The sequence below is a fragment of the Canis aureus genome, chromosome 4 (genome assembly GCF_053574225.1).
Source record: "Canis aureus isolate CA01 chromosome 4, VMU_Caureus_v.1.0, whole genome shotgun sequence".
In the NCBI taxonomy this organism is placed as follows: Eukaryota; Metazoa; Chordata; class Mammalia; order Carnivora; family Canidae; genus Canis; species Canis aureus.
In genome coordinates, this window is record NC_135614.1 from 56940061 (window position 1) to 56967356 (window position 27296).

General features: G+C 48.1%; 1 long non-coding RNA gene across 1 annotated transcript in view; it reads left to right on the forward strand.

Annotated features, from left to right (window-relative positions):
- The window catches only part of LOC144312762 (uncharacterized), a 79638-nt gene extending 52804 nt beyond the window's left edge, over positions 1 to 26834 (forward strand). The window contains exon 3 of the long non-coding RNA XR_013378335.1: positions 22838 to 26834. This is a non-coding gene — a long non-coding RNA (uncharacterized LOC144312762). The remainder of the gene's footprint in view (positions 1 to 22837) is intronic.
- The last annotated feature ends 462 nt before the right edge of the window (positions 26835 to 27296 follow it).

Here is a 27296-nt window from a genome sequence, read left to right on the forward strand (position 1 = left end):
TCTCAACACCCAGACAGGTAATTACCATTAACATTTCCGGTCTTTCTTCACAGTATTTATTATACACATATAGTGCGTGTATTTCTAATTTTTCTAATTTATAGATGACTTCTGTTTCTTTTTTCTTACTGTAAAAGTAGTATATTAATGGAAATGTAGAAAAAATAAACAGAAGAAAGTGGAGATATTAATATTAATTAGGCTTTCTCCCATATTAGTTTTTCTCATTTCACCTTGAATCAAGGAAAACTTCCACAGACTGGTACTTGGAAATAGAAAGTAGAAGGAATAATAATAAATGGTATTTTGGGGGGTGCCTGGGTGGCTTAGACGCATCTGCCTTCAGTTCGGGTTGTGAACTCAAGGTCCTGGGATCGAGTCCCACATCGGGCCCCCCACTCAACAGGGGGCCTGTTTCTGTCCCTCAGCCTCTGCCCCCACCCTCCACTCATGCTCTCTCCCTCTTTCTCAAACAAATAAATAAAATCTTAAAAAAAAAAAAAAAAAAACAGGTACCTGCTGAGCCTTCCTACGTGCCAAGCCCTGTGCTAAATGCTATCCAGGGCTTATCTCACTTAGTCCTCACCACAAGCCTGTGAAATGGAAACTAGTATTGCTCCATTTCACAGATGTGGAAGTTGAGATTCAGAGAAAAGTGAAAGTTTGCTCAAAGTTATACATCTGGAAGTTGACATCCAGAGAGTTTAAATAAATTACATCAGTTCCCACTTTACTTCCAGGTGGTTTGCTCTCTGCCAGCCCTGAAAATCAGTGGGTAGCCTGCCCTGAGTCTGAAGTTCAGTCTAAGGTTAGGGGACATAGGGGCAGATCCCAGTGATGTGCAGTCAGGAGTGTGGTGGCCCTGACCAGAGAGGTCTTCTCTGAGAGGTGCTCTTGTGGCTTAGTCATCCAAGGCCTGGTGTGGTCCTCCCTCTGAATCAGCCCCCCCGGGGTGTGGGTCCAGGGTCAGTCCCTGGGAAAGCTCAGGCCAGCCTGCTCACGCACTGTCATGCCTTCAGGTGTGGTCTCCAGCTCCTGTCTCCTGAAAACCAGGCTGCAACACCCATTGTCCCTCCATGTTCATCCATTCCCCTCCTCTGGACAGCAGGCCTGCCCTGCACCAGGTGCGGTGGTGAGTGCTGGGGGTCTGGTGAGGGTGAAGAAGAAGAGATCCCTGGCCTCAGGGAGTTCAGTCCTGGGGAGAGAGTTTGCAGGTAGAAAGGGAAAAGGCCAGAAGCGCCTGCTGTTTGCTCAGGGCACTGGCTCCAGATCAGGGGAGGCCGCTAGCAATGTGCCCTTCAGTCCATGAGCAGGCAGATGAGGACAGCGCGTGCCCCTGTGCTCACGAGTGCAGGTGTGGGGAGCCTGAAGTTCATGCAGCCTTAGGAGCCTTCCTCAGGAAAAAGAGTGCAAAATGCAAAATTCTAAATAACAGGTGAAAAGAAAGCACAGCAAAAAACATATTTTTAAAAATGAGCAATTCCATAAACATGACAAAATCAGATAAATAGAATAATACTCCCTGACCACTGCTCCCAGCCTCCAGCCCTGGCCCTGACCAAGTTACCACCTCCCTTCCCTGGATTATGGCAACAGCCTCTGTCTCCAAATGGCTGCCTGAGTGATCTTTTAAAAATAGAACAGGAGCACCTGGCTGGCTCAGTTGGAAGAGCACATGACTCTTGATCTCAGGGCTGTGAGTTCGAGCCTCATGATGGTTATAGAGATTACTAAAAAACAAAAACTTACAAAGAGAAATAAAAATAGAATAAACACAGAGAGCCCTGCCATGGCTTCCGGGCTTTTGGACTCCAGCTCATATTTCTCTACCACCCTCCACCCTTGCCAGCCCCACTGGCCACATGGCCAGCCCTTTGTCACCCCAGGCCTTCACACGTGCTGTTCCCTCTGTTCAGGACTCTCTTCCCTACTCCTCTGCAGGCTAACTCCCATGCATTCTTTCCAACTCAGGTGCAGTATCTCTTCTTTGGAAACTCCTCAACTTACATATTTTTAAATTTATTTAAATTCAATTTGCCAGGAAATTAGAGAAGAATTTAAGAGATTCGTACAAACTAACGAAAATGAAAGTACAACTGTTCAAAATGTTTGGGATACAGCAAAGGCGATCCTAAGAGGGAAGTACATTTCAATACAAGCCTTCTCAAAAAATTAGAAAAATCTCAAATATACAAGCTAACCTTACACCTAAAGTAGCTGTATAAAAAATAACAAATAAAGCCCAAACCAAGCAGGAGAAGAGAAATAATAAAGATTAGAGCAGAAATCAATGAAATAGAAACCAGAAGAACAGTAGAACCGATCAATGAAGCTAGGAGCTGGTTCTTTGAAAGAATTAGTGAGATAGATAAACCCCTGGCCAGACTTATTAAAAAGAAAAGAGAAAGGACTCAAATTAATAAAATCATGAATGAAAGAGGAAATGAGACTCCTCAGTTTAAATGGAGTCCCAGGGAATAGAAATTGACGTGTTCTACTGTAGAAGGCTGATAATTGGCCCCCAAAGCTATCAGGCCTTAGGGGTGCCTGACTCTTGGTTTCGGCTCAGGTTTTGATCTCAGGGTCATGAGATCAAACCCTGCATTGGGCCCTGTGCTCAGCCAGGGGCTTACTTGAGTTTCTCTCTCCCTTTCCCCTGCCTCCTTCCCAGAGCTCTCTCTCTCTCTTTCTGAAATAAATAAATCTTAAAAAAAAAAAAAAAAAAAAAAAAGCCATCAGACCTCTGTTACTTTTTTGGAAAAAGGTTAACGTTTGCAGTTGTGATTAAATTAAGGGCTCAAGATGGGGAGATTATCCTGGACTATCTGGTTGGCGGTGGGGGTGGGGTGGGTGGAGTGAGGCTCCATTCAATCATATGCATCCTTTATAAGAGAGATGCAGGAGCAGATTGGACACCTGTATGGAGGAGAAGACAACACAAAGATGAAGCAGTGGGAGATGTGAAAATGTTGGCTTTGAACCCTGGAGTTCCCGTAGCTACAAACCAAGGAATGCCAGCAGCCTCTGGAAGCTGGAAGAGGCGATGAATCGATCCTTCTGCAGAACTTCTGGAGGACATGTAGCCCCGAGAGCCCCTTGATTTCAGCCCAGTGATACTGATTTTGGGCTTCTGGCCTCCAGTACTGTGAGTGAATAAGTGTCTGCTGTTTTAGGCCACTCAGACCATGGTAACAACAGGAAACAAATACACCTGCCTGATATTCTTTCTCCGTTTCACTCTCCTTACAGAATTCTTATTTCATTAAGGATGCCCAGCTCATTGCTTCATTTACCACCACCTCCTTTCCAGCAGGTGTGGCTACATGACTAGGTTATGGCCAATGAGATAGAAGCAAGAGGTTGTGTGGCTTTCTGTGAAGGCTCCTTAAAAAGGGGATAGAGAACCAAAGCATACCTTTTCACTCTCCCATTCTTTGGGCTTTCTGTCTGGGATACGAACGTGAAGGCAGACACTCCAGCAGCCTTCTTGGGAACATGAGGTACAACAGGGACTTCTGTTCTTGTGTTGCTGAACTAACACCAGCAGCCACTACCTCCAGACTCCTATGTGCTTATGTTACCATTCTTAAGGTGTTACTAACATTCCTGAAAAATCTCTATAATCCCATCTCATACCATTCAGGTGAGTCATCAGAATGTCTGAGAATACCTGTGCTTGGGTGTTTATTTGTTTAATGTCTGTTCCCTCTGCTAAACTGTAATTTCCACGAGGGCAGGGCCTTGTCTGTTTTGTTCATAGCACAGGCCCTGGCTCAGTAGGTATTTGTTGAATGAATGAATGAATGAACAAATGCCTTTCATAGTGAGATTCCAGGCTCATTACAAGGCAAAGATCCCAATTCATTCCTCTCTCATCTCTAGCACAGCCCTGGGCCCCACGTGAATGTTTCTGGAGTCCTGATTAAGCAGGTTAGAATACAAAGAATTGAAAATATCTGGGCTCCAGCCTGCCCTGCGGCTTGGTGAAAGTAAGTGCTGAATAAAGTTGTGTTGAGTGACTCAGGAACAGACTGGCCCTCTGGAGAAAAACAAGGGTGTTTGGGGGTAGCATTTCTTTCTGGGATGTGGGGCCCTGAGAAAGGAATATCTGCTGAATCCCCAAACTTCCATCGGATTTGCAGGGCACACAGAAACCAACTCTGTTCCACCAGGTTGTGCCCATTTTAAGTTCCTGGGAGCTGAGGTTCCGATGGGGACATGGACTCACCTGAAGTCACTTGGGATGCTGGCAGAGCCAGAGAAGGCTGCGCAGCTTCCAATGCAGCCCTTTCCTCTGTTCAGTGTTCTCTCCTCCGCCCCCCGCTGCCTTCTAGGTGACAAGACGAGGGAAAGGAGGTGTGCAGGCCTGGAGCTTCCCAGGTTCCAGCTAGAACAGGGGCAAGCCGGAGTTCAATCTTCCAGCCTGCAGATGCCATTGCTGAGGTGCCGTGAGGCTGCGGGTCCTGCACCACAAAGTTTGCAGAGGCTAGAAACCTGGACGGGGAGACCCCACTGTGCAGCTTTTCCCACATCGGCATCCTGTTGACCCGGCCATCACAGATGTCACCTCTGAGGCTGGGGGGTGGGGGGCCAAAGGCTGCATTCCTCCTGGTGTCCTCGAGATCTGACTTCCAGGTCGGCAGATTTAGGATTTATTGTTCACACTTTCTCCACACGGTAGCAGTCCAAGGTGCCCGAGAAATCTGCTTGGCTGACCATGCCTGTCCTTCAGGTGAAGAAAGAGAAAGCCAAGAGCATCCTGGGGTATAGTCCAGGGTCACACAGCAATCAACCATGGTGGAACCTGGGCCAAGGTCTGACATGTGTCTCTTGGCCAGTGTCCAGTCACCTGTGGTTTAGCAATGACCTCCAGCAGGGCAGGCTGAGGAGGGGAGAGACACAGCCCTGGTGAAAAAGAACGATGCGTTTTAGCAAGCCCAAGGTCAAGGGCAGCTCCCTCCACAAATGTAGCCAGTGACTTGCACTCCCAGAGCCGTTAAAAATATTTTTTGGTCTCAGGACCCCTTTATACTCTTAAAAATTATTGATGAATCCCAAGATCTTCTTTTTGTGGTCATTATATCTACCAACATTTATTGTGCTAAAAATTAAAACTAAGATATTTAGTATTACTTAATGTAATAATAATAAGCATTCTAATATATTTTATGAAAAATCATCACATTTTTGAAAACAAAAAGAAATTGCAAAGAGTAGCATTGTTTTATATTTTCCCAAATCTCTTTAATGCCTGGCTTAAAAGAGGACAGCTGGGTTCTCACTCCTGCTTCCGTATTGTCTGTTGTGAGATATCATGACACAGAGGCTCTGGAAAACCCCATTGTACACTCATGAAAGACTGAAAGTAAAAAAGGCAAATAACATCTTAGTCTTAGTCTTGACCTAATGGATCCCCTGAAAGGGTCTCGGGGAACTTAGGGGCCCCCAGAGACCACACTTTAGAAACACCGGTTCTAAACATTAGAACCACTATTGATTTAATTTTCACCACACTGGGGCACCTGGGTGGCTCACTCAGCTAAGCGCCTGACTTTGGCTCGGGTTGTGATTCTGGAGTCCGGGGATTGAGCCCTGTATCAGGCTCCCTACTCAGTGAGGAGTCTGCTTCATCCTCTGCCTCTCGCCCTGCTCCTGTTCTTGCTCTCCCGATCTCTCTCAAATTAATAAAATCTTCTAAAAAAAATTTTCACCACACTGTGGGAGGTGCATCCTATTGTTATTTCCATTTTATAGATGAGCAAAATGAGGCTCAGAGAGGTTATGAGGCTTGCTCATAAGACACCCAGCCAGTGAGCAGTGGTATCAAGATTTGAACCCAAGATAATCAACTCTGGGGAAGTGTGTTCCTAACAGCAACACTGTACTCTAGGTCCCAGCTGATGGACAGATATTGTGGGAGGAATGGGATCAGGAAGGAGCCAGACGTTCTGGGTACCCTAAGTGGGGAGATGTAGTGTGGTGGTTAAGATTATGGGCTTGGGAACAGTGACCGGCCCCACATCCTAGCTGTGCCCTGTACATGCTGTGTGACCAGGAGCAAAGTACTCAACTCCTCTGAGCCTCAGATACTCCCTCTGTAAAATGTGGTAATATGATATTTACATCATGGGGTCATGGGGAGGATTCAGTGTTAAATCATGTAAATTATAACAGTGCTCGATACATGTCATACATAGTACACATCTTTTAGCTGGTATAGATTTGAAAACAGGGCCATGGATATGGTTTTGGTGAAGCTGGAGGGAGGCAGGGCGCAGCTGTAGCACAGGGCCAGAAGGCAGGGCCGAGGCAGGGAGAAGTTGGGTGGCCTGGAGGGTGAAGGAGGGACTTTCAGACTATGAGCATGTTCTGAAGCGTGGGCATGGACTGGCGCTGGACTCCACGGACTCTGGGCATCCAAGCCAGCAGAGAAATGCAGTGTGCCAGGAGGGCCAGCCTCACCTGGCCTGGGGCACAGAGGCCAGATCCCCTGCTCGGGGCCAGCTGGCCGCTGGGGACTGAGACCAGGCCTGCCCGGAAAAGCCACCAGGCCACCTGCTCTCCTGAGCCCCTTCAAAGTGTGAAGCCTCTGGCTCCCTGTTTCTCTCATCATCCCAGCTCTAGAAAATAATCTAAACCATCTTGTCAAATTGAAGAACCTGAGTCCCAGAGAGGGAACCAGACTGCCCACGTCACACAGCAAGTGGGGGACAAAAGGCCGAGGCTACCTGGCATCTGATTCAGGCTGTGTCTGCTGCACCGCGCCACCTTCCTTGCTCAGCAGGGACTCATGAGCACGTGGGCAGCAGCTCTGGAGCTTGACTGTCCGGTGGGAGTCTCAGCCCTGCCACTTCCAGGCTGTTGGACCTCAGGCAAGATGCTTCACCTCTCTGTGCCTCTGTTTTCTTAACTGTAGAAATCACAGGCTTACCTCCTTTATGGGGATGTGGTGTGGATTAAAGTGAGGTGCGTTGATCCACACAAAGCACTTAGAACACTACCTAGCGTTCAATAGCAGTAGTTAACACTGAGCACATCGCCATGGCCATCATCATCATCGTCATCGTTGAGACCTGGCATATCGTTAGGGGATACTGTGGGTGTGTTCCTTATGGAGCAAACACCCTGCTTTGTTCAAGACCCTGGGGAGAGATGGGTAAATGCAGGGCTGTGTTCCGTCTTCTGCATGGAGACTGACTCATAGCGTGATTTTGGCACACCGTCTGCCATGTCTGTGCCTCCGTGTCCCCAGTTGGAATGAGGGTGGGGGAGGGGTCTTTTTTAAAAAGATTTCTATTGTAAAAAAACAATAAAAAGATTTCTATTATACCTCTAGTGCATGATATTCCCCTGGCAGTAATGACTAAAAATGTGCATGGCTATTTATTACAGTATCACTTATAAGGTAATGTAAACATTTAGAAACCATCTCAGTGCCACTCCTCACTGGGATTTTAAACATGAGGGAATTAGTAGCCCCACATTGGAAATAATCCAGATGTTCACTAGCAGGTGCACAGATGCCCAAGCTCGTACGTCCACGTGATAGAACGCTTCTCAGCAATGAAAAGCAATCCGCTCTCAGTAACATGGGGCAAAAGCTCAAAAACCCTGTGCGAGGTGAAGAAGCCGCAGAGAGTGCCTACTGAATGAAGCCATTGAAAAGAAATTCTGGAAAAAGGACATCTAGGCTATAAGGGCGGGGAAACAGTCCAGGGGCTGCCTAGGGGCAGGATGTGGGGGCAAAGGATTGACGACAAAGGGGCATGAAAGAACTTTTGGAGTGACAGAAATGTTCTAGATTGTGGTTATGGCTGGTGGTTACATGACTATAATTTTTGAAAGTCATTGAGAAGTACTCTTAAAATGAGTGTATTTTGCTATATCCAAATTATACGATAAGAAAACTGATTTAAAAAGAAATGAGGGGTGCCTGGGTGGCTCAGGGGTTGAGCATCTGCCTTTGGCTCAGGTCGTGATCCCAGGATCCTGGGATCAAATTCCACATTAGGTTCCCTGCAGAGAGCCTGCTTCTCTTCCTCTGCTTATGTCTCAGTCTCTCCCTCTCTATGTGTCTCATGAATAAATAAATAAAATCTTTAAAAAAAAAAAAAAAGGCAAATTATTCACACACACAAGGAAAGCTCTGGATTTGTCAAAAAAGAGAGGACTACAACTTTGTCATCAATATGGAGAGATATCCATGTTGTGTTGTTGAAACATAAGTGAAAAAAAAAAGGCAAATTATGTGACTACCCTGGGGACACTGACAACTGTTGAGAGCTCACCGTGGGCCAGGCTCAGCTAAAGTGCCTCACAGGCATTACTTTGTTTAACCTTGACAATGTCCATGTGAGGTCTTATAAAAGAAAAAACTGAGGTTCAAGGAGAGGAAGTCACGTGCCTGGGTATGAAGCCAAGGAGCCACACGGTTTGGGACCTTGGACGCACTCTGAGCCACCACACTGAGCTCTATTGTCTGATTTCAATCTAGCAAATAATTGGCGATGTTAGTCTATGTGCAGACAAAATCTGGAGAGATGACCCCAATCTGGGCCCAAGGATTATGTCTGGGAGATGGATTCATAGGCACTTTCACTTTCAAAACCAACTACTTCTGTTATGTGGAACTTACTTAACTTGCCTAAATTACATTCCTGATCAGAGAAAGCAGTATAGATTACAAAAAAAAAAAAAAAAAATACTGAAAAACATGTCTATCCTGTATCTCATCTGCTCAGGATCAGGGCACCCTTTCCTCACTGCTCCCGCTTCTAGCCAGGGCCACATGCCTGCCCGGAGCCCCAGGTTCCACTGATAAAGACCAGGGCCCGCTGAGCCCCATATCAGGCCTGAGCAGCCCTTGCAGTCACATCCATCTGGTCCCCCCACGGAGGGAGGGCCCTGTTCCAGAAATCACCAGGCTCCAGGGCCCTGGAGATAACAAGAGCTTCGGGCTCAGTGGTGAGGATCAGTAGGGTGAGGGTCTGCAGCAGGGAGGTGGGGTGGTAAGTCAGAAGTGTTGGCACATCTCTCCCCACTGGGCAGGCAAGGCTGCTGAGACCCAGAGAGGTGTGATCTGCTTGGCCTATGTGGACCTGGTTCTGGTTCTGGTCTGCTGTGCGGTCCTGGGCACTTTTCATACCCTCTCTGGTCCTCAGATTCCCTTGGGAATCTCTGGTTCCAGCTTGGTCCTTTTTAAGGAAGTAACCTGGACCCTGAAACCATCCATGGCAGTCCCCAGTGTAGGGACAGACAGCAGGATAGACATCACGTCCTCAGCCCTGAGCTTCAACTCTGAGTGGAGGCTCAAAGGCACCCTTGGGAGCCTGAATGGATGTGCACATGTGTGTCTGGACATACCCACATCTGCAGGCCCTAAGGACGATGAGTGTGGGCCACTCTGGACCAGGCCAAGGCTTGTTTTACAGTCCAAAGGTCAGAACTGCCTGCCAGGAAGGGCCTCAGCTGGTGAGAGCCTACAGCTGTGTGCCCAGGAGGCAGATAACGTGGGCCCTGGGGAGGGGTGGGCAGCCCCAGGAGAGGGCGGGATGAGAGCAACACCCAGGCTGCCCTCCCTAGTAGAGCCCCTGCCAGCTCTGCTACTGTGGGCCCTGCCTGGGGAATGTCCACAGCCCCCTCAGGCTTAGGAGCACCCTCGAGACCACCCTGAGCCTCTGCCTGCTTTGTACCACCCAGCACTTCTCAGATGCTGCTGGGTGCCCTCGCCTCCTGGAGCCTCAACGTTTTTATCTGTAAAATGGGGACAATCACAGCTCTTTCCTGATAGGGTATAGAGTGGAGTGAGGGGGCTAAGGCCTGGTGGTGTCAGATGAGTGGGAGGGGCTCACCCAGGGCTCTCTGATATTAGGGTTAGCTCCACATTCTGGGAGCCCCTACTATACCATAAGGAGGCTTGGGGGTTTCCCTCCTGCCTGAGCCTGAAGCCACAAGGTGTGGGGCCTGAAATCCTGCTTATTTCTTTCCACATCCTCCCCGACTGCCTCCAAATCCCACCTTCTCCCAGGCGCCTGTTCACCCCTCTCATTGCCACAGCCCCTCTAAGCAATTGCACACACTATCCCCCAAAAGCACAAACGCACCCTAAGGGGTTCCGGTCTGGCCGTAGTGCTGGGCTTTGCACGCCACAACTTAAAAGACTGGCACCTTTTCAATGTATCTGTGCTCCATGCACACACAAGGGGCATGCGTTCAGCCTGAGTCTCTGCCTGGGAGGGGACATTTTCTTCTCTCATCTCTCCCCATGGGACGTTGTTGCTTACACAAACTCTCACTACTCACCTGCAAGGAAGGAGGAAGCTAAAATATTGACTAGAAAATTCTTTGTATTAAACTGGCAAAAAGTGTGGACCCTGAGACTTGGGGAATGGCAAGACCATACGAGACAGGCTTCCCGGTCACCGAGGGTGAGAATGACAGTGAGCACAGCCCCCAGGTGGGGGACAAGCATCTCTACCAACATACCCAACCCTCAACCCAGGGCCACACTCCTGGCAATCCATGGGACAGAAAAGCTCCCACAGGGTCACCTGTTCATGCATGTTTGTGAAACCTTTTTGGGGGATGGGTAGGTAAAAGCCTAATAGTATTGGAAATATTTTACACGACTGTCCACAGATGGTTGATTACTCACACACTGTGCGACCCCACCATGCTATGGAATAGTAAAGTGTGGACTCCCTTGGAAATGCTTCCAAAATTCACTGCAGATGAAAGAAGCAAGTTGAAAAATATGTACAAGCAGAACTCTGAAAATCATACATAAAAAAAGGAAAGTACTTTTGTCTTAAGATTTTATTTATTTATTCATGGGAGACACAGAAAGAGAGAGGCAGAGGCATAGGCAGTTTATTGACATGGAGAAGTTCTGGAAGGAGTCACAGCAAATGATTGATGCATGCCATTTCCAGCCGTGTGACCTTGGGAAGTGATTTAACTCAGTCTCTGTTTCCCCTTTTTTAAAGTGGGTAATAACAAACCTCGTAGGGGTGCGATGAGCATCAGTGAAACGAATTGTTGTAAATAATTTGGCACATAACAGGCAGTCGATAAAGCAGGAATCAATTTTTGGCTAATTGTATTTTCAGGAGTCAATTTTCAGCTCAGCTTTCCGCGCTGGAGGCTCGTCTGCCTGTCTTTGCTGCCACCTAGTGGCCACAGGCAGAAAGCACACACTGGGAGGCTTGCTTCTCCCGCTTGACTCCTTCAAGTCCCCCTTTATCAGGGGCCCACAAGGTATCAGGCCCTCACAGGTCCTGTGCCTTGGAGATGGAGACCGGCAGGCTTGACAATGGTCCCAGGCCTCTCAGTTTTCTGAGTCTTAGTTTTCTCATCTCAAGAGGGGAGTAATAACAATTTATGTCATATCTTTATGAGGATAAAATGCAATAATGCATGTGAAGCACTTAACACTGGGCCCGACACAAAAGAATGTCCTTGAAATGGTAATTATTGGTATTTACACACATATCTCCTTGCTGCTTAGGAAAGCAGCATTGTACCCATTTCACAGATGAGGAACTCAAGACTCAGAAAGGTTAAGGTAACTTGCCCGAAGCTGCTTGGCTAAGACAGTTAAGAGCTAAGAAGAGAATCCAGGTCGGCCTAGAACCTGCCTTCCTGCCTTTAGGATACCATTTCACATGTTCAACTGAAAAGGAGTTGTAAGGGAGCAGTTTTGTTTTGTTTTGTTTTACCACTACTGGGGCCTGAATTTTTTTTTTTTTTTTTTTTTTAATGGGGCCTGAATTTTGAATTTTGGATTCCACATACCAGGAACGTTAAAAAAAATACCCAGATGTATATTCATCATTGCTGCATAACAAATTGCTTTAAAATCTATTTTGTGTCCCAGAAGCCCCAGCTGCCCCGAGTCTGGGCCTGCAGCTGGGCTCTACTAGTCTTGAGATAACTGGGAAACAATCGGCTTCCAAGGTCACATGGCTGCTGGCATGATTCAATCTCAAGGACTGTTGCATTGACGTCTTCCCAGCTGTTGGCCAGAGGCCACCCTCAGCATCTGACCACACCACCCATCTCTTTAAGCTTCATCCAAGCGTGCAAGCAGGGCGTGAAGGCAAGAGCAGAAGTCACCGGGCAAGATGGAAGTCACAATCTCTTGTAGCCTAATCATGGAAGTGATTATTGCTGTATATTCTGTTTGTCAGAAGTGAGCCACTGGGGCCAGCCATCCTCCAGAGGAAGAGAGAACACCGAGACTTGAATCTGAGGAAGAGGGCATCACAGGGAGCCATTCTAGAACCTTTCTGCCACACCAGTCACCAACTTGAAAAGATCACCCCACCTCTGGTTACTGTAATTTCATAAATGAGACAGACCCTTTTACAAGCTGTATAGATACAGAGAGAATTTCAGAATAAAGGGCAGTCCTTGTCGGTGAATAAATGTAGCTCCATGTGAAAGGCCCACATGGTGCTGAATTTTCTCACTCTGTGGAGCTCCAGTGCCTGGCCTAGCACCAGGAATCTCATGCCTGGGGCAGGATGGCACACCAGCCAGGGGGACAGTTAGGGTTGGAGGGGATGGGGTTGGCCTGGGCATGGCCGGGGGCCATACAATACCCAGCACCCCAACACTGGCTGGCTAAATGAATGAAAAACCTCATGTGGAAGTGTCACATTTCCCTTCAACCCCCAGACAAGGAAACCCAGCCCTGCAAGGCTAAGTGACATTTGGCTCTAAGGTTTCAGGGCCAGAAAGGACATTATATTTGCAGGGTGCTTTATTCACCACAAATCCCTTCTGCATCCATTAGCTAAAGTGATAGTGTCCACAGCCCCTGGTTGTGAGAAGAAGGCTGACATCTCCCACATTAGCACTGAGCAAACCGGTCCAGAGAGGTGAAGTCCCCTGAAGGGAGTGACTCAGTGTGGCTCCGGAAGATGGACCCAGAGGAGCCTGGGGAAGTTAAAAAAAAAAAAAAAGGCAGCAAGGGGTTATTGAGCAGGGCAGGTCTGGCCTGGGGTCATGTGGGCAGCTTCCCAGATAGGGGTAGGGGGTGTCAATCCCCGGGGGCTGACTCCTTGCCACTCAGCCAAGACTACCAGCCATCCTTATCCCTCCAAAGAAGGGCCAGAGGTGGCACTGCAGCAGGTGGCTGTCAGGGTACCCCTGAGTCAGATGGTCCTGGTGCAAAGGCAAGAGACCCTCGAACAAGCAGCCAAGTTAGCCCCAGAAACTCAGAGCTTCTTCCATTGCCCTCCTTTCTTAGGGAGCACCCCCTGGGGCTTCTCTCTGCAGCCCCCAGTCCTCAGCAGAGCACTTGACCAGAGACATCCCTGGACTGAGATGGCCACCCCTGTCTGGTATTTATCGTACCCAGGAGGATCCACTCTGAACCCGCATACAAAGTCCTGAGATGAGAGGCTACAGTCATTCCTTTCTATAAAAGAGTAAACCCCCAGGAACCAAAAGGTTGACAAATGTGGTGTGTGATCCCAAATACTAGCTAGTATTTGGTGTTACCGCTGAAAGGTGGAAAGGCCACATTTTAAAATCCTTATCCCTGCATGCAAGGCACTGGGCTAACACTTTTATAGCCATTATCTCACTTCATTGCCAGCACGCAGTGGCCACTATCATTAAATCCATTTTACCCAGGAAGAAACTAAAGCTGAGCAAGGCCAAGTGACCTGCCCAAGGGTGTCAGGGTGGGTGCCGATGGAGCCGGCAGCGGGCCCTCTTCAGCAGAAGCCTCCACTGCCTGCAAACCTGCGGGCAGGCGCATGTGGCTGCTACACTATCGGGAGCCGGGTCCTGCCTTTCAGCTCTTCCTCCGTGGATGTTGTCTTTGCTTCCCTGGCCCTGTGCTGTGACGGAGGATGTGAACCCTAGAGTCACCTTTATAAAGGCAATTAGAAAACTTTAATGAAGGATGCAAGACAACAAAAATCGGATTCACGGGCAAGATGTATCATGATCATGGATGAAAGGGGTCAGCTCTTTCCAGTTTATAAGCGCAAAGCAATACAATCAAAACACCACTGAGATCTTCTGCAGAATTTAATACACTTTTCTAGAATTACACGGAAGAGTGAACAACCTTCAAGAAATTCATGAAACTGGAAGACCTGGAAGGGATACTTCTCCTATCAAATACAAGGCTGAGTATAAAGGCTTTTTATCTATAATTAAGAGAGTACTGCTCTGGGAATACATATTAAGAAAAAGCAGGAAAACCAGTTTTCTTATTTCACCACTTTGGTCATGAGAAGAAACACAAATTAAAACAAGATCATTTTGTGTAGCTATCAGACTGGCAAAGACGAAGAATGAGAATTTCTAGTGGGTAGGGGGGTAAGTGGGAAAAGACACCCTCTACATTGTTGTGTGCGTTTGTATGTGGGGAGAATGACAATGTGCCCAACCTTCCCGGCAGAGCTCTGATAATAACAAAATGTAATGTGCCACGCTCTTTGACCCAGAGGCTACCTTCCAGAATTTATCCTTATGTATTGCAAGATGTCTCTCACAGCACTGCTTATGATAGGAAATTGTTGGAAGCTACTTAAATGTCCATCAATATGGGGAACTGGTTAAGTAATGGTATGCCCACACATACCATAAATGATTAAAAATGAAAATGGTTAAAATCATTTAAAATCTATTAAAAATGAAAATACAGGGCAGCCCGGGTGGCTCAGCGGTTTAGCACCTGCCTTTGGCCCAGGGTGTGATCCTGGAGTCCCAGGATCAAGTCCCACATCAGGCTCCCTGCATGGAGCCTGCTTCTCCCTCTGCCTTTGTTTCTCCTTCTCTCTCTCTCTCTCTCGAATAAATAGAAATCTTTTTTAAAATATAAAAATACAGACCTACAGCACTGGCACAGACTATTGAGTAAACAACAAAGATTGCCTTAATCCTACCACTCAGAAATAACAATTGGTAAACATTTTGTTTATATTTTCCCAGCCTTTTTTCTGTGCCCGCACACACGTTATTAATAAGATATGGACTCATGCCATAGGTATTACTTCATGACTATCACTTTACATAACTACATGTTGAATACTGTAATTTTTTTTTCTTTTTTAAATTTTTATTTATTTATGATAGTCACAGAGAGAGAGAGAGAGAGAGAGGCAGAGACACAGGCAGAGGGAGAAGCAGGCTCCATGCACCGGGAGCCCGACGTGGGATTCGATCCCGGGTCTCCAGGTTCGCGCCCTGGGCCAAAGGCAGGCGCCAAACCGCTGCGCCACCCAGGGATCCCTGTAATTTTTTTTCAAAAATCATAACTGTATACTAAAAAAGCTACTTTTGTCCATTTTTATTTTCACAAAGTGCGTTCTCATGTAACAAAGCAAACCTTCCAGGGAAAGCAAAATCTCTGCCCCTGCCTCCCCAAGAAATCACTGCGTTGGGTGTTCATTTTTGCAGCTCTTCTCCCCAGATTTTCAGGCTCTTTCTGTTCCTGTACCTGTACGTGTACACATGCAGTTATGTGTTTATATCGTTCCACGACCTGGTTTTGTAGATTAACCATAGGACTTGGAACTCCTCGAGGAACCAGATACATTTTACCATTTTATTGGTTGCCTTACACTCCATTTCCGTACTGCTGGCCTTGTAATAGTAAAAAAGGAATAAGAAACAACAAACAAAAGCACAAAGCAGTGGTAGGGCAGGAAGGGGGAGGGAGAGCGAAGGAGAACAAAAAAGAAATCCTCCGAGTTAGAAAGGTTTTAAAGCTCCCTTGGTGTCCACCAGAGGGAGACCGAGCAACACAGACGGGCGGTGTCCGCGGGCCCCCTAAGCAGCCCTCCCCGAGCTTCCAGCATCTTCCAGCCCCCCTCCTCCCGCCGTGCCCGCTCTCCAAACGCGCCACCTCTTCCTTAGGGCTCGGGGCTGGAGCGGGGCGGGGCGCTGGCCTGTGCCCCGCATTGGCCCAGACTGGGGGGGCCGAGCCCCCGCCTCCGCGCTCCGCGGCTGCAGGGCTCGGCTCTGTCGCCCCCTCGCGGCGGGACCCGTTAGCGCGCCCCGCGCTCCGCTCGCTGCAGGTGCCCCGGTGCCGCCCGCCCCAGGTCGCGGAGGTCGCGGAGGTCGCGGTGATCGCGTGGGGGTGTGTGTGGCGGGGGGGCAGGGGAGATCCCGAACTGCACCTGCCAGGCGTGCCGGAGCTCGGTCTTAGAGACCAGGTGGTCGGCGCGCATTTAACGTCCACTTGTTGCGCGTGCCCAGCTGCGTGCCGGGTCTACGGGGGGAGGGGGGGGGTGTGTCCGTGGGGGAGGGAGAGCGGAATCCACCTGTGTGCTCCAGCGTCCAGCTCGTCTGCTCTCTGATCCCAGCCCGCCCCCACCCCACCCCCTGGCCCTCGGGCCCCCGCAAAGAGCAGCTGCAAGTCACCGTGAAGTGTCCTAGGAAAGCACAACTCGGCCTGTGCAGGGATCCCCGCAAGCTGGTCCTCACCCGAGCCTGACAGTTCCTTGCTGCGGGATCTGGGGGCCCCCCTTCTGGATCTCTGGCTCTGGCTCCCTGGGAGGCCCCCTCAAACTTTCACAAACCCATGTTGCTGCTCACCTGGGTGACCATCTCCGGAAGCAACTTTGGTCCCTCCTTGGACTGGGTGTTCCTCCTGGTGAGGGGTCTGAGCTGGCTCCTTGTCCCAGGGGTCATCTGTCCAGGGAGGGCAGGAGGGAGAGGGCCAGAACTTCTGCCCTTGCTGTTCTGAGCTGAAACCCAGGGGCCTGCACCAGACGCCTCCTCTAGGGAGGGCACCCCACCCCCTCCCTAGGCTGATAGGCTTCCCCCTCAGGCCCTAAGGAATTCTCACCCAGGGTTTCAGTGCTCAGCTTCAACTAATTTTCTGAATTAGAGGCGAACATTTAAGAATAAGGAGAGTTTAAACCCGAATTCCCAGCTGCTTGTGTAAACTCCAAGCTTTGCCTCCCTTGGCCTGACTTCCTAGGCGTGGGGCTGAGGAGTAGCTGCCTGGTGCAGATGGGGGCTCTGGCTGCTGGTTTGTTGTGCACCCCCCTGACCGGCCCCCAGTCCCAGACACCCACCGACCTGAGCTGCCTGGCCCTGTGGGGCTCTGGTCTGGGCAGGAGACATCTCTGGGCAGGGGCAGTGTCTGTATCACCACTGCCCAGCATTGGGCTTGGAGCATGATGGGAACACAGCCAATATTCATTGAATAAATGAATGAGTAAACACATGTTTCTGACAATAAATCTAAATGTACATCCTGCACCCTGGCATTCAAAGCCTCCTTGATCCTGTCCCAAACTATCAATGATGATGACAGTGATGGAAGATGATCCCCAGGATGGCAGTAGCCTGTGTGTGACTTTGTAGCCCTTTAAAAAAATCCCACTTCACTCCTGTCAGCAGCCCTTTGGGAGTCTGTTCTATTTCCTCCCATTGCACCAACAAGGAAAGCAAGGCTTAGAAAGGTGAAGGGATATGCCCGGGATCAGAGGAATCTGGTGAGATGCTTGCTAAAATGCAGCTTCCCAGCACTCCTCCTTCAGGCTTTCTGGCTGAGGAGCCTGGGAATCTGCATTGCCACAAGCAGCCCAAGGAGATTCTGATGTGCCAGCAGGTTTGGGGCCTTTGCCTATTAGAAGCACTGCCCTAAAGGGCCCAAACAGGGGCCCTAGAAAACCGTCTGTCCCACTAGGGACCGGGGAGCCTTCAAGCACAGATGGGGCATTCGTCCATTTGTGAATTTATCCTTTCACAGGCACTGTGCAGGGCATGTCACATGCACAGAGCAGATCCCACCCCTGCCCTGGAAACTTCGAGCCTAGTGGGGGAGATGGAAAGTAATCAGCACACAATCTGAAATGTGCTATCAAAGAAAGATCTAGAGAGGACTGAGAAGGGACCAGAAAGTCCAGATCCTGCCTGGGGCAGCAGGGAGGTGGAAGTAGGAGCTGGGGAGATCCCCTCCACAGGCTAGGGTGTGTGGGTCGGACATTCAGAGTACAAAGGAGGGCATGGAGGATGGTGTGTTCTCTGCCATTTACACTGGCTTTTGGACACCTTGAGCTTGTCATGTCTGGTCTCTGGGCCTCACTCTCTGTACCTGTGAAATGGGTACAATGGGTGCTGTGAAGAGACTGGACAAGACTTTATCATCCCTTATCTACGTAGAGAAGGAATCAAGCTGGGGAGGGGTTGCCTTTGTGCCTTTCCCCCTCTTTCCCGGCTGGGCAAGGCTTAACACACTCCAGGCCCAAATCAGACAGGTTCTCCAGTTATCACCATAAATCTCTCTCCCTGCTCCTGGGACGTTGATCAGCACTCTCGGGCACCGAGTTCACTCGGGTTTTCTTTCAGCCCTTGGCAGGCTGGGCCAGAGAAGCTGCTCCCCAAGAAGCTGCCGTGGCAGGCCTGGCTCAGGGTTCTGCCCTCAGCCAGACCACAGAGAAACCCTGACCACTCCCAAGCCCCTCCTGACATTTACGAGGTGCTGCTGAAGGGGGGGGCGCCCCAAACCCCGAAGGAATGTTAATTGGCTAAAGCTGTTGTCTCTACACCCGCTGGGGCCCACGTTATTACTGTTTTATTTTTATTTGTTTTCCCCTAGAGGCGCCTGGGTTGGGCTAAGCAGCTGGCTGCCTCTCCCGCACTGGAGCCAGAGATGGGAAGGGACTTGGGGGGTGATGGGGTGCAGAGGAGCCTCACCTTGTCCCCAGCTCCCACCCAGCTTCTTGTTGGGGTCTCAGCTCAGGGACACAGTGAAGAGGAAGTTCTAGAAAGGGAATGAAATGACAAAGCTGACAGCACAGTTTTGGTGTCATACCTACAAGGGTCCAAAAGCTGGCTCTGCCCTCCCTGGTCGTGTGGCTCCAGAAGGTACAACCTGTCTGATAATAATAATACTAAGCTTTCTAAGTGCTGTCCTAAGGAATAAAGGAGAAAAGGAGCACTCAGCACACAGTGGTTACAATTATCATAAGAAAGTCCATCTGGGGTGGGGACAAGTGTAAAGACTGTTTACTGAGTGAGTCACAGTTTGGATGGACCCTTCCAGAGCAGCAGCCTTAATGGCCAGATGGAGAAACAAGACCAGACAAGGGAAGGAGACATGTGCGTGGAGTCCTTTGTGGTACATGTGAGCCTGGGGGCCAGGCCTTTCCTCAATGTCCACTAGAGTCTGAGGATGTCAGGACACCTGAGTAGCTCAGCGGTTGAGCTTCTCCCTTCAGTTCAGGGCCTGATTCCCAGAGTCCTGGGATCGAGTCCCACATCTGGCTCCCCTCAGGGAGCCTGACTCTCCCTGTGCCTATGTCTCTGCCTCTCTCTGTAACTGTCATGAATAAATAAATAAAATCTTGAAAAAAAAAAAAAGAAAAGACTCTGAGGAAGTCAACCCCAGAACCTGGAGGGGTCACATTGACAAAATGGCACCACTGGCTTCTCCCAAGAGGGTGCTCTAAGGGGAAGGTATGCAGAGGGTCTTGGCTTGAATTTGTCAAACAGATCGTTCATTTCAAACCCCCAACCCACTTCCAGATCAGAGAATGCTCTTATGCCATCAAAGACTGCCCCCTTTCTTTCTCTCTTCCTTCTCACCTCCCTTCCTTCCTCCTCTTGCCTTTCTCTTCCTTCCTTCCTCCTCACTAATTAATTATTTCATCTATCTATTTGATACGTGTTGAGCGCTATGGTAGGCCCTTTCCTCCATCATTTCTCAGCCTGTAAATGATTGTGTTGAGTTTCTAGTTACAAAAGTCTGATTAAATTTTTAAATTTCTCATTTAATTACATGCCTAGAGTTAGGCAGCCTATCACTGGGATGGCTGTGATATGACATGATATCATCAAGAACCTAGGATCGTTCTGCTCTGACATCTTTATTTTTTTAATATTTTATTTATTTATTCATGAGAGGCAGAGACACAGGCAGAGGGAGAAGTAGGCTCCCTGCAGGGAGCCGGATGTGGGACTTGATCCTGGGACTCCAGGATCACACCCTGGGCGGAAGGCAGGCACTAAACTGCTGAGCCACTCAGGGATCCCCAGCTCTGACATCTTTAGTGTGTGGCTCCCATCCTTGAGGTCATGTCATGGTCCAAAATGGCTGTTGGAGCTCCAGCCATCACATCTGAGTTCTGGAGTTCTATAATAGAAGAAGAAGGGTAAAAGGCACACTTCTCATCCTAGTCAGTTGTCTTTCAAGGAATTTCATGGAGTCCTACCCAATGACTTTTGCTTAAATCTTATTAGTCTTCTCTGTCTGCAAGGGAGATCAGGAAATTCAGTTTTCAACATTGAAAACTGGGGTTCTGTTATTAAGGAAGAAAGAGAAAACAGATAACAGAGGTAGGACACTGGCAGTTTTTGCAACCATTCCCAGTGACCTTTGTCTCCTGGGGCCTTGAAATACCTTGTATCCTACACTGTCCCTGGGAGTGGTCAAGTCTCCCCATAAGTGGAGCTGAGTCTCCCCTTCACTTCCTTGTTCTTCCCCCAAGTGTCTCCAAGTTGTGTTCTGGAAGAGGAAACCACAATTGTTACACACGTGCTGGAATAGTTGAAAGACACTTGAGGATTGTGAACTATAGATCACTTTTTCTTTTTTCTGCAACAATGTAAAAGTTTTAACATTTGCATCGAGAATGAAAAGCAAAGGGAAGAAAGATCATGCCCGCCATCCCAGAGATGTCTACCCCGCTGAACCCAGTTGCCTGTGGCCCTGCGTTGCTTCCCTAAGGCCGGGTAGCATCCTGGCACTGGCTTTACCTTCCACACGATACTTGCTAGCAATTCTTTGCACTCACCCTGGTTAATCAATATCCTTCTGCACACGAACCCTGTCACAAGCCTCAGGATACTTCTGGGGGTGTAAGTACGAGTACCCATGCCACAGAGAAGGAACTCAGGAATGTATAAGAACCATACTACCACTAATAAGAATGGCTATAATTTATTGAGCATTTCCTATGCAACAGACCTGGGGCCAAGCCCTTTTCATGCATCCATCCAGGGTATACTTACTCAGGGGGTCCACTACGTCAGGCCCCCGGCTTTTGTGCTAGCGATGGGATGGCAGATTAAACAGAGTACAACCACCCCTGGGAGCTTACAGCTGGGGAGTGGGCTTGGGGGAGGGACACAGGAAATAAGCCCATAAACAAGGTCTGTGTGACTACAACTGGGGAAGCACAGTGGGCAGGAGCAGAGAACAAGCATGCCCCCTTCCAGAAGTCAGGGAAGTGACAAGGGATCAGACCCAGAAAGATTTGCCTCCTCATCTGATAAACTAGGAAACTGAGGCTCAGACTGGCAAAGTAGGTGGCCGAGGGTCACCTAGCTAGTGAGCAGGGGTGCTTGGACACCTGCTTTCAGTGGTTGACACCTGCTTCGTGCCTGGTCTGTGGGATTCTGCAGGCCCCCCTCTCTCCCTACACTGAGTGCTTCATCTTGTCCCTCCCAGGTAGGTTGCAGAGTCAGAATGGGGGCTTGGGTTCAGACTCCTCACCCAGGGCCGTGTTTCTTCCTCAAGATCTAGCCAGGAGCTCTCGAGAGTTCAGGAACCCACAAAGAGCCTCTCAGTGTCCGAGGTGAACTTCTCAGCATCAGGTGCTCCTGACATGACTGCAAACTCTAGATGCCATCCTGAACAACAGCTTCACAAGGGGGCTCTAGCCTGAATAAGAATTTACTTAGGAAGTTTAATCAAAACCAACCCTCATGTAATCAGGGGTATCATCAAAAGCAGCCCTGCTTCCCGCCCGCCCCCCACCCCCCGCCCGTCTGTGGGCCAGTGTTGTGTGTTTGAGAGTGGGTGGGGCCCTGGGTCTGTAGGATCTTTTGTCAGCCTGTGAGGCTCCCAAATGGGAAATGTCCCCACAAGGAACCCAGGCCCCCAGGAAGGGCATGGCTGAGTACCCCTTGTCCCTGGGATCCCCCAATTTGGAGTTGACAGCATTCAACTTGCCTGTGTCTTTGTGCTCATGCTAGGAGAATGGGCTTTCTGGACAAAGGTATAGCCTACCTTTTTCTCAGATGTCTTGCAGTCAAGTTAACTCATTTCTTTGTTTTTCATTGGGAAAATTTCCAAACACACACAAAAGCAGATGCAGTCAACATCTAGGTACCATCCGCTTCATGGTACCTCTCTATGCTTCAGCAACTCTCTACACTTTGCATACTTCTTCTCTCCATCCTTCTCTGCCTTTAATGTTTTTTGTGTGGTGTTATAAAGCAAATCTCAGGAGTCATGTCTTTCACTTCTAGATTCCTCGGTATGCACCTGAAAAAACAGAGAGACAGTTTCTTACACAATCACAAAGTCATGAGACTGAGCCCACCATTGGGCTCCAGGCTCAGTGGGGAGTCTGCTTGAGATTCTTGCTCTCTCTCTTCCACTCCCTCCCTCATGTGCTCATTCTCTAAAATAAATAAACAAATCTTTAAAAAAAATTAGTCTGGCTGGTTATTGCACTCACCAAAATTAAAATTTTCCCAATATTCAGTTGGTTTATACAAATGAAGTTCCAAACAAGGTCCACCCACTGTATTTATTAATATCTCTTAAATGTTTTTAAGAGTCTTTAAAAAATGCCACAGTTTCCTTTCCTCCCTCCCCCAATCTTCATGACACTGCTTTGAATTTAACACATTTCAGCAAATATTTGTTGAGTGAAATATTTATTGAGTGCCTGACTTTACTCTATACCAGGCGCTGCCCTAAATGTTTTGTTGTTATTATTAACAATAACAGTGGCTACCCTTTCTGGAGTGTTACTGTGTCAAGCTTTGTGTTAGCGTTTTGTCTATTTGGTGCCCAAATCCCCTGAGATAGATTTTATTGTCTCTATTTTCTTTTTTTTTTTTTTTATAGCTGGAGTTGAGGAAGCCAGTGAAGCAAGTAACCTGCCCAAGGTCACACTAGCAAGCAGCAGAATTGGGTTTTAAACCAAGTACTGACGGCTAAAGAGTTATCCTTTTCTCTGCTTTCTGTGATGCACAGAGAGACCACATCCTCAGCCGGAAGGAACTGGGGAAGATGCTTGTGGAAGGGGCTGATGACGGGCTCCCCAGGGCCAGGATGAAAGATGATGCCTTTACCATGATTTGCTGGAATAAATGCTGCTTCCCCAGACCATGTGAAATGGGGCATAAATAAGGGAAAATGAGATGGGAAAAGTGAGATACTGAACTCAGTTTATCTCAGTGTGACCATCTATATGTATATGGCTATTTGTTTTATTCAGGGTCACATGGAAACTGGGAGTTGGGGCGTGGGTCAGAATACAGAGCAAATACAACAAAGTTCACTCTAAATCAGCCAGACTCTGAGCTGCAAAGGACAGAAACCCAACTGTAATGGGCTTAAGCCAAAATGATTGCTTGGCTCTGTTAAGTGAAAAGTTGGGGAGGGGTGCATAGCTTCAGGCATAGCCAGGTCCAGAGGACCAACAAAGTGAGCATCATCATATACTAAGCACCAAAGCAAACTCTTTACAGTGATCCTCATATCATCTTCCCAAACAAGCATCAGCTGGCGCTTTCCCATTCTGCAGCTGAAGAGCTGAGGGTCAGGGAGATAAGTGACTTTCCCAAGGTCAATGCAACTAGCAAGTGGTAGAACCAGGACTTGAACCCAGTTAGGTCTGGAATTTGTCTGATTCCAAGGCTGGACCTTTTGCCACTAGGCCCTGGCTCCCTGACTTACGGAAGTTCCTATGACTGCTAGAGGCACTATTAAAGCCCGTGGCAAGTCCTGCTTAACAGATCTGCATGGTGACCAGGAGCAGCTGTCTCCTAATCCAGCTTCCCATGCCCCCAACTGTGGAAAGCCAGCATTCTAATGCCAGTCATTCCTAATCTCTGCTAACCATGGTACTTTTCTTTATTCTTTAGGAACATTATGTTCTGGGGGATGCAAGAGGGCTTATAGTTTGCCCACCTTCATCTGCTGATATGTCTACAAATATTTTTTGAGCACCTACTGTGTACCAGGTACCTTTGCTGAGTGCTTTCTGTGTTGTATCTCAGATTAGCCCCCATAAGGTGTCAATCACTGTTGCCCCCTCCTTCAGATGAGACAGCCAAGTGGGGAAACTTGTCCAAGGTTGCATGGCTAGGAAATAGCAGACCCGCAGTTTGAACCTAGGTGGTCTGCCTCCAGAGCCTGTGTCTTTTGCTCAAAGAGCTGACAATCTAGTGATAAAGATGAAAGACAGTTGTGAGGGGGAAACATTCATCAGTAGTGGGGTGGTGTGCACTCTGTCATGCTGTGCAGTAGTTAAAACAGAGTGTGTGGGTACTGACGTGCAGATGGCTCTCCTAGGGATGCCTTTGGTGAAAAATCAAGTTGCAGAACAATATACACAGTAGGATACCACTTATGCAAAACAAAATACCCTAGTCTCAATGCATTGAAACACTTCTGTGGAAAAAACACACCACACAGTGGCACTGGTTGTCAAGAGGAGTTAGGATCTACCTGCAGTGTTTTCACTTTTTACAAGGAAAATGTGTTCATAATCTAGAAAGGACATCAATATTATAGCATATTATATATGCTAAGAGGGAGGGAGAACCCAGCGCACTATGGGTGCCCAATATAGTTAGGAGGAGATGGTAATCGGGGAAGACTTCCCGGAGGAAAGCACTCTTGCTTCCTGGCGGAGGAGAGACTGAGTTGAGTTTTGAAGACTGAGTAGGTCTCATCACATAGAAAGGTGGACAAAAAGTGTTCTAAGCAATAGGAGCAGTATGTGCGAAGGCCCAGATGGGAGATTGAACACGACGTCAGAAAGGACCAGGCCAGCCCTTCCTAAAGCATATCACCAGGGATGAGGATTAAAAATGGAGATTTCTGTGGCACCTGGGTGACTCAGTTGGTTGAGTGCCTGCCTTGGACTCAGGCTGTGGTCTCGGGGTTCTGGGATAGAGCTCCACATGGTTGGAGGTCCCTGCTCAGTGGGGAGTCTGCTTGTCCCTCTGCCCCTCTTCCCCACTCACACTCTCTCTCTCCCCCAATAAATAAATGAATAAATAAAATCTTTAAAAAAATAAAGTAAAAATGTAGATTTCCAGACCTCACTACAGACTCTATAGAGGCAGGCCTGGGAATCCACATTTTATTTTATTTTTTAAAAGATTTTATTTATTCTTGAGAGAGATGGAGATTTCTACCCAGAAATGGAATTTCTTTTTTAAAGATTTTATTTATTCATTCATGAGAGACACAGACTGAGAGAGGCAGAGACACAGGCAGAGGGAGAAGCAGGCCCCATGCAGGGAGCCCAACTCAGGACTCCATCCTGGGGCTCTAGGACCACACCCTGGGCTGAAGGCAGGCGCCAAACACTGAGCCACCCAGGGATCCCCCTGGAATTGTTTATTATATGGTAATTCTATGTTAAATTTTTTGAGGAGCTGCCAAACTGTTTTCCACAGAGGTTGTACCATTTTCCATTCCCGTCAGCACTATTGGATGCTCCCAACTCTCCACATCCTCTCCAACACTCGTTTTTGATTACAGTCATCCTACTGTGTAGGAAGTGATACCTCATTGTGGTTTTGATTCGCATTTCCTAGTGGCTAAATGATGCCGAGCATCTTTTCATGGGCTTACTGGACATTTGTATATTTTTTCTGGAGAAATGTCTAGCTTTATCCCAGTACCACACTGCTTTTACTATAGCTTTGTAGTAAAATTTAGAATCAGTAAGTGTGAGTCCTCCAACTTGGTACTTTTTAAGATTGTTTTTGGCTATTCTGGGTCCCTCATGTTTCCATATGAATTTTAGGGTCAGCTTGTCAATTTCTGAAAAGAAGCCAGCTTTGAGTTTGTAGGAATCACATTGAGTTTGCAGACAGTTTCAGGGAGTATTTCCCGTGAACATAGAATGTCTTTCCACTTTGGCTTTCCATTTCTTTCAATGTGTTTTACACTTTTGTTAAATGTACTCCTGGAAAAAAAAAATAAATGTACTCCTGGTGTTTTATTCTTTATGATGTTATTGTTAAGTGGAATTGTTTTTTCTTAATTTCCTTTTCGGGGCAGCCTGGGTTGCTTAGGGGTTGAGCGCCTGCCTTCGGCCCAGGGTGTGATCCTGGAGACCCGGGATCGGGTCCCACGTGGGGCTCCCTGCATGGAGTCTGCTTCTCTCTCTGCCTGTGCCTCTGCCTCTCTCTCTCTCTGTCTAATGAATAAATAAATAAAATCTTTAAAAAAAATTTCCTTTTCGCTCTTTCCATGACAGTGTGTAGAAGTACAACTGACTTTTGCATATTAAAAAAAAAAAAGTCAGTGTGCCTAAAGAGTCTTTAAAATGCTGATTCTGGGCAGCCCCGGTGGCTCATCGGCTTAGCACCACCTTCGGCCCAGGGTGTGATCCTGGAGACCCGGGATCAAGTCCCACGCTGGGCTCCCTGCATGGAGCCTGCTTCTCCCTCTGCCTGTGTCTCTGCCTCTCTCTCTGTGTGTGTCTCTCATGAATGAATAAATAAAATCTTTAAAAAAAAATTCCATTTCTGGGTAGATACCCAAAAGAATTGAGAGTAAGGACTTGAATGGATATTTGTGCACCCATGTTCACAGCAGCATTAGTCACAGTAGCCAAGAGGTGGCAGCAACTCAAATACCCATCAATGGATGAGTGGATAAATATGTGGTACAGCCAGCCATGCATTGGAATAAAAAGAAAGTACCAATACAGGCTACAACATGGATGGACCTTGACAACATTGTGATAGATGGAAGAGGCCAGACACAAAAAGTCACGTGTTGTATGGTTCCATTTATATGAAATGTCTGCAACCGCAAATCCATAAGCTCAGAAGGTAGATTAATGGTAGCCCAAGGCTGGGAGGTGCTGGGGGAAGTGGGGAGTGACCTCCAAGGTGATGAGGATGTTCTGGAATTACACAGTGGTGATAGCTGTGCAGCTCTCTGAATATACTAAACACCACAAAACTGTATACTTTAAAAGGGTGTGTGAGGCTGCCTTAGTCGGTTAAGTGTTGGACTCTTGGTTTGGCTCAGGTGGTGATCTCAGGGTCCTGAGATGAAGCCCAGGCATTAGGCTCTGAGCTGAGTGTGGAGCCTCCTTAAGATTCTTTCTCTCTCCTCCCCCTTTGCCCCTCCACCCAGCCTCTCCCCGGCTTGTGCACTCTCTCTTTTTAATTTTTTTTATTTTTAAAGATTTTATTTATTTATTCATGATAGAGGTAGAGAAAGAGAGAGAGGCAGAGACACAGGCAGAGGGAGATGCAGGCTCTATTCCGGGAGCTGGACACGGGACTTGATCCCCGGACTCCAGGACTGTGCCCCAGGCCAAAGGCAG